Consider the following 13,448-nt stretch of genomic DNA (forward strand, 5'->3'; position numbering starts at 1 on the left):
CTTCGTGGTATAGGCTAGAATCATTGGCGGCCATTCCTAAGATCCGGAAAGTCTAAACCTTGTTTGTGGTATTTCGAGTAGGATCTGGGAAGGGATGACTGTGACGAGCTTCAAACTCGCGAGTGTTGGGCGTAGTGACAGACGCAAAAGGATCAATGGATCCTATTCCAACATGATCGAGAACCAACAGCTGATTAGCCGTGCGGTGACAGCGCATTTGGACCATTTTCACTAAGAGAACGGGAAGTAGTCATTGACAACGGTGATGCCCAACATACAGCTTGCCATGGAAGGGAGTATGAATGATTGGATGAACGCAATAGGAAAGCAGAGGTTCAGAAGGAACAAAGCATCTTTATACACTTATCTGAAATTCCTACCAATGAATTACATAAGTATCTCTATCTTATTTTATGTTTTATTCATCTTTTAATTATCAATTCTCCATAACCATTTGAGTCCACCTGACTGAGATTTACAAGGTGACCGTAGCTTGCTTCAAGCCGACAATCTCCGTGGGATCGACCCTTACTCACGTAAGGTTTATTACTTGGACGACCCAGTGCACTTGCTGGTTAGTTGTGCGGAGTTGTGACAAACAGTTGAGATTACAATTGTGCGTACCAAGATGTTGGTGCCATTGATGATCACAATTTCATGCACCAAGTTTTTGGCGCCGTTGCCGGGGATTGTTCGAGTTTGGACAACTGACGGTTCATCTTGTTGCTCAGATTAGGTAATTTTATTTTATTTTTAAGCTTTTTATTTCTTATTTTCAAAAAATACAAAAAAAATTCTTCTTTTTCGTTCTTCCCAAAATAATTTTCGAAAGAAAAATTTAATAAAATTATAAAAACCAAAAATTTGATGTTTCTTGTTTGAGTCTAGTGTCAATTTTTAAGTTTGGGTGTCAATTGCATGTTTTTATTCTTCTTGCATTTTTCGAATATATGGATTATGTTCTTCATTGATCTTTAAGTTGTTCTTGATGATTTCATTGCTCTGATCTTTAATTTCTCTTGTTTTGTGTCTTTTGTTATTTCTCATATGCATTTTCAAATTGTTATAGTCCTTAGTATACAAACTTCTAAGTTTGGTGTCTTGCATGCATTGTTTATTTGGTCTTAGTTGCATTTTTTTATTGTTTCTCATCATTAAAAATTCAATTTTTTTTTCAAAATTGTGTCTTTTCAAGTCAATAATACAGAGAATTGAAGATTCAGAATATTCAGCAGAGGAATTACAGAGAAAAAGCTGGGCGTTCAAAATGCCCAGTGAGGAAGGAAAACTGGCGTTTAAACGCCAGCCAGGGTACCTGGCTGGGCGTTAAATGCCCAAAAAGGTAGCATTTTGGGCGTTAAACGCCAGAATGGATGCCATTCTGGGCGTTTAACGCCAGGAGGACACTAGAGGGAAGATTTTGTTTTTAATTCAAATCTTTTTCAAATATTCATAATTTTTCAAAATCAAATCTTTTTCAAATCATATCTTTTCAATCATATCTTTTTAAAATTAATTTCTTTCCATTTTTTATTTATTATTATTTTCGAAAATCCTTACTACAATTAATGATTTAATTCAAAATTTTCAAGTTGTTACTTGCCTATTAAGAAAGGATCAAATTTTAATTCTAGAATCATATCTTTTAATTTCTTGTTGGCCAAGTAATCAACTTTAATTTTAAAAACTTTCTTCTTTTTAATTTGATTTTCAATCATATCTTCTCAATCATATCTTTTCAATCACATCTTTTTCAAAATTAATTTTCAATCATACCTTTTTGATTTCTAATTTCAAAATCTTTTTCAAAAATCACTTAACTTCTTTTCCAATCTTATTTTTCGAAAATCATTTACCAAATTTTCAAAATTTCGTTTAATTATTTCAAAGTATTTTTACTTTAATTTCGAAAATTCTTCCCCTCTTCTCAAATCCTTCTATTTAAAGGACTAACACCTCTCCATTATCAACAATTCGAACTCTGTCCCTCTTGATAAGTTCGAATTCTCTCTTCTCTACCTCATCCTTCTATTTTTATTTTCCTCTGACACCTCAAGGAATCTCTATACTGTGACATATATAGAGAATTCCATATTTTCTTCTCCTCTCTTTTCATATGAGTAGGAGCAAGGACAAAGGCATTCTTGTTGAAGCTGATCCTGAACCTGAAAGGACCTTGAAGAGAAAGCTAAGAGAAGCTAAAGTACAACTCTCTATAGAGGACCTAACAGAAATTTTCAAACAAGAAGAAGCCATGGCAGCCGAAAATAACAACAATGCCAACAATGCAAGGAAGGTGCTTGGTGACTTTACTGCACCTACTCTCGACTTCTATGGGAGAAGCATCTCAATCCTTGCCATTGGAGCAAACAACTTTGAGCTTAAGACTCAATTAGTTTCTCTAATGCAACAGAATTGCAAGTTTCATGGACTTTCACTTGAAGATCCTCATCAGTTCTTAGCTGAATTCTTGCAAATCTGTGACACTGTCAAGACCAATGGGGTTGACCCCGAGGTCTATAGACTTATGCTTTTTCCCTTTGCTGTAAGAGACAGAGCTAGAACATGGTTAGATTCACAACCTAAAAAAAGCCTGAACTCTTGGGAAAAGCTAGTCAATGCCTTCTTGGAAAAGTTCTTTCCACCTCAAAAATTGAGCAAGCTTAGAGTGGAAGTCCAAAACCTTCAGACAGAAGGAAGGTGAATCCCTCTATAAAGCTTGGGAAAGATACAAGCAATTGATCAGAAGGTGTCCTTCTGACATTCTTTCAGAATGGAGCATCATAGGTATCTTCTATAATGGTCTGTCTGAACTGTCCAAGATGTCATTGGACAGCTCTGCTGGAGGATCTCTTCATCTGAAGAAGATGCCTGCAAAAGCTCAGGAACTCATTGAAATGGTCGCAAATAACCAGTTCATGTACACCTCTGAGAGGAATCCTGTGAACAATGGGACGCCTCAGAAGAAGGGAGTTCTTGAAATTGATACTCTGAATGCCATATTGGCTCAGAACAAAATATTGACTCAGCAAGTCAATATGATTTCTCAGAGTCTAAATGGATTGCAAGATGCATCCAACAGTACTAAAGAAGCATCTTCTGAAGAAGAAGCTTGTGATCCTGAGAATCCTGCAATGGCAGAGGTAAATTACATGAGAGAACCCTATGGAAACACCTATAATCCTTCATGGAGAAATCATCCTAATCTCTCATGGAAGGACCAACAGAAGCCTCAACAAGGCTTCAACAATAATGGTGGAAGAAATAGGTTTAGCAATAGCAAGCCTTTTCTATCATCTTCTCAGCAACAGACAGAGAATTCTGAACAGAGCCATTCTGGCCTGGCAACCATAGTCTCTGATCTATCTAAGACCACACTAAGTTTCATGAATGAAACAAGGTCCTCCATTAGAAATTTGGAGGCACAGGTGGGTCAGTTGAGTAAGAAGATTACTGAAACTCCTCCTAGCACTCTCCCAAGCAATACAGAAGAGAATCCCAAAAGAGAGTGAAAAGGCAATGATTCCCAGTGAGGAAGACCTCAGGAAACGTCCACTAAACAGTAAGGAGTTCCCCTTTGAGGAACCAAAGGAATCTGAGGCTCATACAGAAACCATAGAGATTCCTTTGAACTTCCTATTACCATTCATGAGCTCTGATGAATATTCCTCCTCTGAAGAGGATGCAGATGTCACTGAAGAGCAAGTTGTTAAGTACCTTGGATGATCCTTCCAAGCCACAGCAAAAGCTGTGATTGATGTTGACAGAGGAGAATTGGTCCTTCAATTGAATGGGGACTACCTTGTGTTTAGGTCTCAAGGATCTCCTTCTGTAACCATGGAGAGGAAGCATGAAAAGCTTCTCTCAATACAGAGTTAAACAAAACCCCCACATTCAAACTCTAAGTTTGGTGTTGGGAGGCCACAACCAAACTCTAAGTTTGGTATTGAGAGGCCCCAACCCTGCTCTGATTATCTGTGAGGCTCCATGAGAGCTCACTGTCAAGCTATTGACATTAAAAAAGTGCTTGTTGGGAGGCAACCCAATTTTATTTAATTATATCTATTTATTCTCCATTGTCATTTTATGTTTTCTGTAGGTTGATGATCATGAGAAGTCACAAAAACAACTGAAAAAGTAAAAACAGAATGAAAAATAGTATTAAAAATAGCACACCCTGGAGGAGAAGCTTACTGGCGTTTAAACACCAGTAAGGGTAGCAGAATGGGTGTTAAACGCCCAGTCTGGCACCATTCTGGGCATTTAACGCCAGAAATGGGTACCAGACTGGTGTTAACGCCAGAAAGGGGGCACATAGCTGGCGTTTAACGCCAGAATTATACTCTAAGGGCGTTTTGCACGCCTAATTGGTGCAGGGATGAGAAATCCTTGACACCTCAGGATCTGTGGACCCCACAGGATCCCTACCAACCTCAACTCACTCTCTCTCACTTCTTCACACCTTTTCATAATACTCTTCCCCAAATAACCTCCACCAATCACCTACATTACTCCTCCAAAACCATCATACAAACCACCTACACCCATCCACTCAAATTCAAACCATCACTCCTTCCTTTTCCACATCATAACCACCTAAAACCCCCCTTGGCCGAACAATTCACACACCTCCATCTCTTCCATCTCTTCTTCTTCTCCTCCTTTTTTTATTCTTTTGCTCGAGGACGAGCAAACCTTTTAAGTTTGGTGTGGAAAAGCTCAGCTTTTTTGTTTTTCCATAATCATTTATGGCACCTAAGGCCGGAGAAACCTCTAGAAAGAGGAAAAGAAAGGCAATTGCTTCCACCTTCGAGTCATGGGAGATGGAGAGATTCATCTCAAAGGTCCATCAAGACCACGTCTATGAAGTTGTGGCCAAGACCCCTCATTGAAGAGGACAAGCCCATCACTAAGAAAAGGATGCAGCAAACAAGAGAGCCCACTCATGGACCTCAATAAGAGCATGAGGAAATTCCTCATCATGAAATTCCTGAGATGCCTTAAGGGATGCATTTTCCTCCACAAAATTATTGGGAGCAAATTAACACCTCCCTAGGAGAATTAAGTTCCAACATGGGACAACTAAGGGTGGAGCACCAAGAGCATTCCATCCTCCTCCATGAAATTAGAGAAGACCAAAAAGTCATGAGGGAGGAGCAACAAAGGCAAGGAAGAGACATTGAGGAGCTCAAGCACTCCATAAGATCTTCAAGAGTAAGAACAAACCGCTATCACTAAGGTGGACCCGTTCTTTAATCTCCTTGTTCTTTATTTTCTGTTTTTCGAAAATTATGCTTTATGTTTATCTTTGTTTGTATCTTTATTACATGATCATTAGTGTCTTAGTGTCTATGTCTTAAAGCTATGAATGTCCTATGAATCCATCACCTTTCTTAAAAGAAAAATGTTTTAATCACAAAAGAACAAGAAGTACATGATTTCGAATTCATCCTTGAAACTAGTTTAATTATTTTGATGTGGTGACAATACTTTTTGTTTTCTGAACGAATGCTTGAACAGTGCATATTTTTTGAATTTGTTGTTTATGAATGTTAAAATTGTTGGCTCTTGAAAGAATGATGAAAAAGGAAAAATATTATTAATAATCTAAAAAATCATAAAAATGATTCTTGAAGCAAGAAAAAGCAGTGAAAAGCTTGCGGAAAAAAAAAAGAAGAGAAAAAAAATTGGCGAAAAAAAAAGAAAAAAAAGAAAGAAAAAGAAAAAGCAAGCAGAAAAAGCCAATAGCCCTTTAAACCAAAAGGCAAGGGTAAAATAAAAAGGATCCAAAGCTTTGAGCATCAGTGGATAGGAGGGCCCACAAGAATAAAATCCTGGCCTAAGTGGCTAAACCAAGCTGTCCCTAACCATGTGCTTGGGGTGTGAAGGTGTCAAGTGAAAAGCTTGAGACTGAGCGGTTAAAGTCGTGGTCCAAAGCAAAAAAAAAAGAGTGTGCTTAAGATCTCTGGACACCTCTAATTGGGGACTCTAGCAAAGCTGAGTCACAATCTGAAAAGGTTCACCCAGTTATGTGTTTGTGGCATTTATGTATCCGGTGGTAATACTGGAAAACAAAATGCTTAGGGTCACGGCCAAGACTCATGAAGTAACTATGTTCAAGAATCAACATACTGAACTAGGAGAATCAATAACACTATCTGAATTCTGAGTTCCTATAGATGCCAATCATCCTGAACTTCAAAGGATAAAGTGAGATGCCAAAACTGTTCAGAGGCAAAAAGCTACTAGTCCCAATCATCTAATTGGAGCTAAGTTTCATTGATATTTTAGAATTTATAGTATATTCTCTTCTTTTTATCCTATTTGATTTTCAGTTGCTTGGGGACAAGCAACAATTTAAGTTTGGTGTTATGATGAGCGGATAATTTATACGCTTTTTGGCATTGTTTTTAGTATGTTTTTAGTATATTTTAGTTAGTTGTTATTATATTTTTATTAGTTTTTAAATAAAAATCACATTTCTAGACTTTACTATGATTTTGTGTGTTTTTCTGTGATTTCAGGTATTTTCTGGCTGAAATTGAGAGACCTGAGCAAAAATCTGATTCAGAGGCTGAAAAAGGACTGCAGATGCTGTTGGATTCTGACCTTCCTGCACTCGAAGTAGATTTTCTGGAGCTACAGAAGCCCAATTGGTGCGCTCTCAATTGAGTTGGAAAGTACACATCCTGGGCTTTCCAGCAATATATAATAGTTGATACTTTGCCGGAGATTTGATGGCCCAAACCGGCGTTCTAAGTCAGCATAGAAATTCTGGCGTTAAAACGCCAGAACTGGCATAAAAGCTAGAGTTAAATGCCCAAACTGGCACAAAAGCTGGCGTTTAACTCCAAGAAAAGTCTCTACACATGGAAGCTTCAATGCTCAGCCCAAGCACACACCAAGTGGGCCCAGAAGAAGATCTCTGCATTAATTACTTATTTCTGTAAACCCTAGGCTACTAGTTCTCTATAAATAGGACCTTTTGCTATTGTATTTTCATCTTGGTTCTTCTAGTTCCCTTTCTGGGGCCGAAGCAAATGATCACCATTATCAATTTTGTATTTTCAACGGTGGAGTTTCTACACACCATAGATTAAGGTGTGGAGCTCTGCTGTTCCTCATGAATTAATGCAAAGTACTATTGTTTTTCTATTCGACTCAAGCCTATTTCTATTCTAAGATATCCATTCGTTCTTCAACATGATGAATGTGATGATCCGTGACACTCATCACCATTCTCACTTATGAACACGTGCCTGACAACCACTTCCGTTCTACATGCAATCAAGATTGAGTATGTATCTCTTGGGTTTCTAATCTAAGATTAGAAACTTCGTGGTATAGGCTAGAATCATTGGCGGCCATTCCTGAGTTCCAGAAAGTCTAAACCTTGTCTGTGGTATTCCGAGTAGGATCTGGGAAGGGATGACTATGACGAGCTTTAAACTCGCGAGTGTTGGGCGTAGTGACAGATGCAAAAGGATCAATGGATCCTATTCCAACATGATCGGGAACCAACAGCAGATTAGCCGTGCGGTGACAGCGCATTTGGACCATTTTCAATGAGAGGACAGGAAGTAGCCATTGACAACGGTGATGCCCAACATACAGCTTGCCATGGAAGGGAGTATGAATGATTGGATGAAGGCAATAGGAAAACAGAGGTTCAGAAGGAACAAAGAATCTTCATACGATTATCTGAAATTCCTACCAATGAATTACATAAGTATCTTTATCTTATTTTATGTTTTATTCATCTTTTAATTATCAATTCTCCATAACCATTTGAATCCACTTGACTGGGATTTACAAGGTGACCATAGCTTGCTTCAAGCCGACAATCTCCGTGGGATCGACCCTTACTCACGTAAGGTTTATTACTTGGACGACTCAGTGCATTTGCTGGTTAGTTGTGCGGAGTTGTGACAAAGAGTTGAGATTACAATTGTGCGTACCAAGATATTGGTGCCATTGATGATCACAATTTCGTGCACCACCGGGGACCCTAAGCCATGAACCCCCGGACAATGAACCGTGGACCGTGTACCATGAACCGTAAGCACGGAACCCTAAACCCTAAACCCGGATTCCTAAGCCCTCAAACCCTTAGCCGTGATCCCTAACCGACATACCCCAGAGCGTACACCAGAAGCCGTGGACCATAAACCAGGAGTGCTAATCAGGTAACCCTAAACCCGAAACCACGTCAACCCGACCCGGCCAACCTAAGACACATGGACCTGGACCCGAAGCCATGAACTCGTTGACGACCCCGGACCATGAAACCTCCCGACTGGCTCACCTTGCCATGCCACTAAGCCATGAACCCCCGGACAACGAACCGTGGACCGTGTACCATGAACCATAACCACGGAACCCTAAACCCTAAACCCGGATTCCTAAGCCCTCAAACCCTTAGCCGTGATCCCTAACCGACATACCCCAGAGCGTACACCAGAAGCCGTGGACCGTAAATCAGGATCGCTAACCAGGTAACCCTAAATCTGAAAACACGTCAACCCGACCCGGCCAACCTAAGACACATGGACCCAGAACCGAAGCCATGAACTCGTTGACGACACCGGACCATGAAACCACCCGACCGGCTCACCTTGCCGTGGCCCCTAAGCCATGTACCCCCGGACAACGAACCGTGGACCGTGTACCATGAACCGTAAGCACGGAACCCTAAACCCTAAACCTAGATTCCTAAGCCCTCAAACCCTTAGGCGTGATCCCTAACCGACAAACCCCAGATCGTACACCAGAAGCCGTGGACCGTAAACCAGGAGCGCTAATCAAGTAACCCGAAACCCAAAACCACGTCAACCCGACCCGGCAAACCTAAGACACATGGACCTGGACCCGAAGCCTTGAACTCGTTGACGACCCCGGACCATGAAACCACCCGACCGGCTCACCTTGTTGTGGCCCCTAAGCCATGAACCCCCGGACAACGAACTGTGGACCGTGTACCATGAACCGTAAGCACGGAACCCTAAACCCTAAACCCGGATTCCTAAGCACTCAAACCCTTAGCCGTGATCCCTAATCGACAAACCCCAGAGCATACACCAGAAGCCGTGGACCCTAAACCAGGAGCGCTAATCAGGTAACCCTAAATCTGAAACCACGTCAACACGACCCAGCCAACCTAAGACACATGGACCCGGACCCGAAGCCATGAAATCGTTGACGACCCCAGACCATGAAACTACCCGACCGGCTCACCTTGCCGTGTCCACTTAGCCATGATCCCCCGGACAACAAACCGTGGATTGTGTACCATGAACCGTAAGCACGGAACCCTAAACCCTAAACCCAGATTTATAAGCCCTCAAACCCTTAGTCGTGATCCCTAACCGACATACCCCAGAGCGTACACCAGAAGCCGTGGACCGTAAATCAGGAGCGCTAATCAGGTAACCCTAAATCTGAAAACACGTCAACCCGACCCGGCCAACCTAAGACACATGGACCCAGAACCGAAGCCATGAACTCGTTGACGACCCCGGACCATGAAACTACCGGACCGGCTCACCTTGCCGTGGCCCCGAAGCCATGAACCCCCGGACAACGAACCGTGGACCGTGTACCATGAACTGTAAGCACGGAACCCTAAACCCTAAACCTGGATTCCTAAGCCCTCAAACCCTTAGCCGTGATCCCTAACCGACAAACCCCAGAGCGTACACCAGAAGCCGTGGACCGTAAACCAGGAGCACTAATCAGGTAACCCGAAACCACGTCAACCCGACCCGGCAAACCTAAGACACATGGACCCGGACCGGAAGCCATGAACTCGTTGACGACCCCAAACCATGAAACCACCTGACCGGCTCACCTTGCTGTGGCCCCTAAGCCATGAACCCCCGGACAACGAACCGTGGACCGTGTACCATGAACCGTAAGCACGGAACCCTAAACCCTAAAGCTGGATTCCTAAGCCCTAAAACCCTTAGCCGTGATCCCTAACCGACAAACCCCAGAGCGTACACCAGAAGCCGTGGACCGTAAACCAGGAGCGCTAATCAGGTATCCCTAAATCTGAAACCACGACAACACGACCCGGCCAACCTAAGACACATGGACCCAGACCCGAAGCCATGAACTCATTGACGACCCCGGACCATGAAACCACCCGACCGGCTCACGTTGCCGTGGCCCCTAAGCCATGAACCCCCGGACAACAAACCATGGACCGTGTACCATGAACCGTACTCACGGAACCCTAAACCCTAAACCCGGATTCCTAAGCCCTCAAACCCTTAGCCGTGATCCCAAACCGGCAAACCCCAGAGCATACACCAGAAGCCGTGGACCGTAAACTAGGAGCGCTAATCAGGTAACCTGAAATCTGAAACCACGTCAAAACGACCCGGCCAACCTAAGACACATGGACCCAGACCCGAAGCCATGAACTCGTTGACGACCCCGGACCATAAAACCACCCGACCGGCTCACCTTGCCGTGGCCCCTAAGCCATGAACCCCCGGACAACGAACCGTGGACCGTGTACCATGAACCGTAAGCACGGAACCCTAAACCCTAAACCCAGATTCCTAAGCCCTCAAACCCATAGCCGTGATCCCTAACCGATATATCCCAGAGTGTACACCAGAAGCCGTGGACCGTTGATAAACCACTATTTTATGATTTATATTGTGTTTAATTGTGTGATTTTATCATGATCCTTACCCACTTATTCATTAAATTAGCATGCATTTAGATTTCCTTCCTGAATTTATTACATGTTTGAAAACTGCTTCCTAGAGACTTTAATTATTTAATTTTAATTCTCCTTTATTTCATTCGATGCCGTGATCTGTCTTTTGAGTGTTTCAGACTTTACAGGGCATAAATGAGTTAGAGATTGGAAAGGAAGCTAGCAAAAATGGTAGGAACACAAGAATTTGAGGAGATAACCAGCGAGAAGTGACGCGGTCGCATGGTTCACGCGACCGCGCGAAGGAGAGCAAATTGCAGTGACGCGGCCGCATGGCTCACGCAGCCGCGCGGATTGGAAAAACTCTGGCGGCGCAGTAGCGTGGACGACGCGAACGCGTGGCAAGGAAAAGCGCGAATGACGCGTCCGCATGGATGACGCGTCCGCATGGATGACGCGATCGCGTGACATGTGCGATCTGCATAATCTGCAGAATTCGCTGGGGGCGATTTTGGACCCTATTTCGACCCAGTTCTCGGCTCGGAACAGCAGACTAGAGTCAGAGAATATGTAAAAACAAATAACACATTCATTCAGAGACAGTTTTAGATCTAGTTTTACTCTCTTAGGTTTTTCTCTCTAGGTTTTAGAATTTTAATTTTCAATTGGTCTTAGCATTGGAACATTGAGGAGAGTTATTTCCTCATCAAGACTTCATCACTCTAGTTTGTTCTCTTAACTTGGTTTTATTCTTCCATGTTCTTCTCAACTTCTTGGAACATCTGATTAATAAGATAGCACACTTTTCTGCAACTCGATGGGAGACGACCTGGGACTTAAAACTCCCAGTAATTTTTAATTCAAACTCTTTGTGACATACTTCTAAATTGATAGGCAGATTTTCAGTGAGTTAAGAACTATACTTGCAACGTAACCATTTTAATAATTTTTAATTCACCAGCTTCTGCGTCTCATCAATTTTTGGCGCCGTTGCCGGGGAGTTGCAATAGAGTGCTAATTTATTAATTAGAATTTATTTATTTGCATTTTATTTTATTTTGCTACTATGAGCTACATGTTTCTTCTGTCAAATGACGCGTTCACTTCCTGATCCGCGCTTGCTAATATTCGATCCTGAAATTGAAAGGACAATTTCACGAATAAGGCGAGAACAGCGTCGGTTAGCCCGCTCTGAGGGCGGATCTGAAAGTGAATCTGAGGAAGAAAACAGCCCCCGTTCTACTGATTCGGTTGTTTTATGTGCAGAAAACATGGCAGCTAGGAGAGTTACCATCCAGGAGGAAGGAGCCCCTAATTTTACAATGCAACTGTTTCAAGCGCATCATCTGGCGGTAGCTACAGATTTTGAAATAAAGCCTGCACTGCTAAATTTGATGCCCAAGTTTCATGGCCTACCTGCTCAAGAGCCTATCAAGCACTTGAGAGATTTCCAGGTAGCCTGTTCTACTGTCAGGCGTGATGGCACTGATGAAACTTCAATTCTGCTAAAAGCTTTTCCGTTTTCTCTTGAGGGAAAAGCAAGAGAGTGGTACTACACTCAACCTCTAGCAAATGTATCTAACTGGGATACACTCAAAAAGGAGTTTCTGAAGAAATTCTTTCTATCTGAAGTTACTGATAAGCTAAGGAAGGATATCTCCACAATTGTTCAGGATGACAAGAAGACTCTCTTTGAATACTGGAAGCGCTTCAATAATCTTCTGGAAGTATGCCCCCACCACATGATTGACAAGATCGTGCTACTCAGCTATATTACACAGGGTATGAGGCCCCAAGATAAGACCATACTGAAAAGTGCCAGCAATGGGTCTATGAAGAAGTACAAGACCACTGATGAAGCTTGGCAATTGATCAGTGATTTAGCTGAATCCACTAGAAACCACAGACAAAAGCAAGGCCGTTCAAAAGCTGTTGCAGAAGTATCTTCTAGCAGAGAGACTGCTGTGCTAACTCAAAGCATCTATGAAATGACCAACTTGTTGAAACAAATGCAGTTGAATCAACAAGCTCAGCAAGCTCAACCTCCTCCACCACAGCAAAACCAACAACTAGTCCCACAAAGAATTTGTGGAATCTGTGCTAATTATAGCCATTACACTGATGAATGCCCGCAGCTCCAACAAGAAGACAACATGGTGGCATCCACTCACAACTTCTATGACCGCCCCAACCAAGGGTACAATCAAAGTGGAAATAATAACCATGGATGGCAGGACAATTCAAACCAGAATTAGAGGGACAACAATAACAGAGGAGGCAGAGATAATCAGAGAAATCAGAGGTGGAACAATAACAACAACAGGCAGCAAAATCAACCTTACAGAGCACCTCACCTGAGGCAGAACCAAGGACCACAGAATAATCAGCAGCAGACCTCTCAATTTACTCATTCTTCATTATCTTCTAATGAAGATCTACTACAATCTTTTGAGAAAAGACAACAGACCATGGAAAACAACATCATGAATAGTATTAATGCCAGTCTGAATGGTCTCTCCTCTACTATGCAAGCTTTTATGACACAGTTTGGATCAGCACAAAACTCCAATAACCAACCTTCCAGCACCACTGGAATCCCCTCTCAACTATTACCCAACCCAAAGGGAGGTATTAATGTCATCACTCTGAGGTCCGGAACCACACTGCAGGAGAGGAATCAGGAGGAACCAAGCTCACCAGAATACGCCTCAGCTGAAGAGGTGGTAGAAATCGAAGATGTTGAAGAGGAAGAGGATATACAGGACATAGCTGAAGAAGA

Source organism: Arachis ipaensis, chromosome B01 (genome assembly GCF_000816755.2).
Source record: "Arachis ipaensis cultivar K30076 chromosome B01, Araip1.1, whole genome shotgun sequence".
Taxonomy (NCBI): Eukaryota; Viridiplantae; Streptophyta; class Magnoliopsida; order Fabales; family Fabaceae; genus Arachis; species Arachis ipaensis.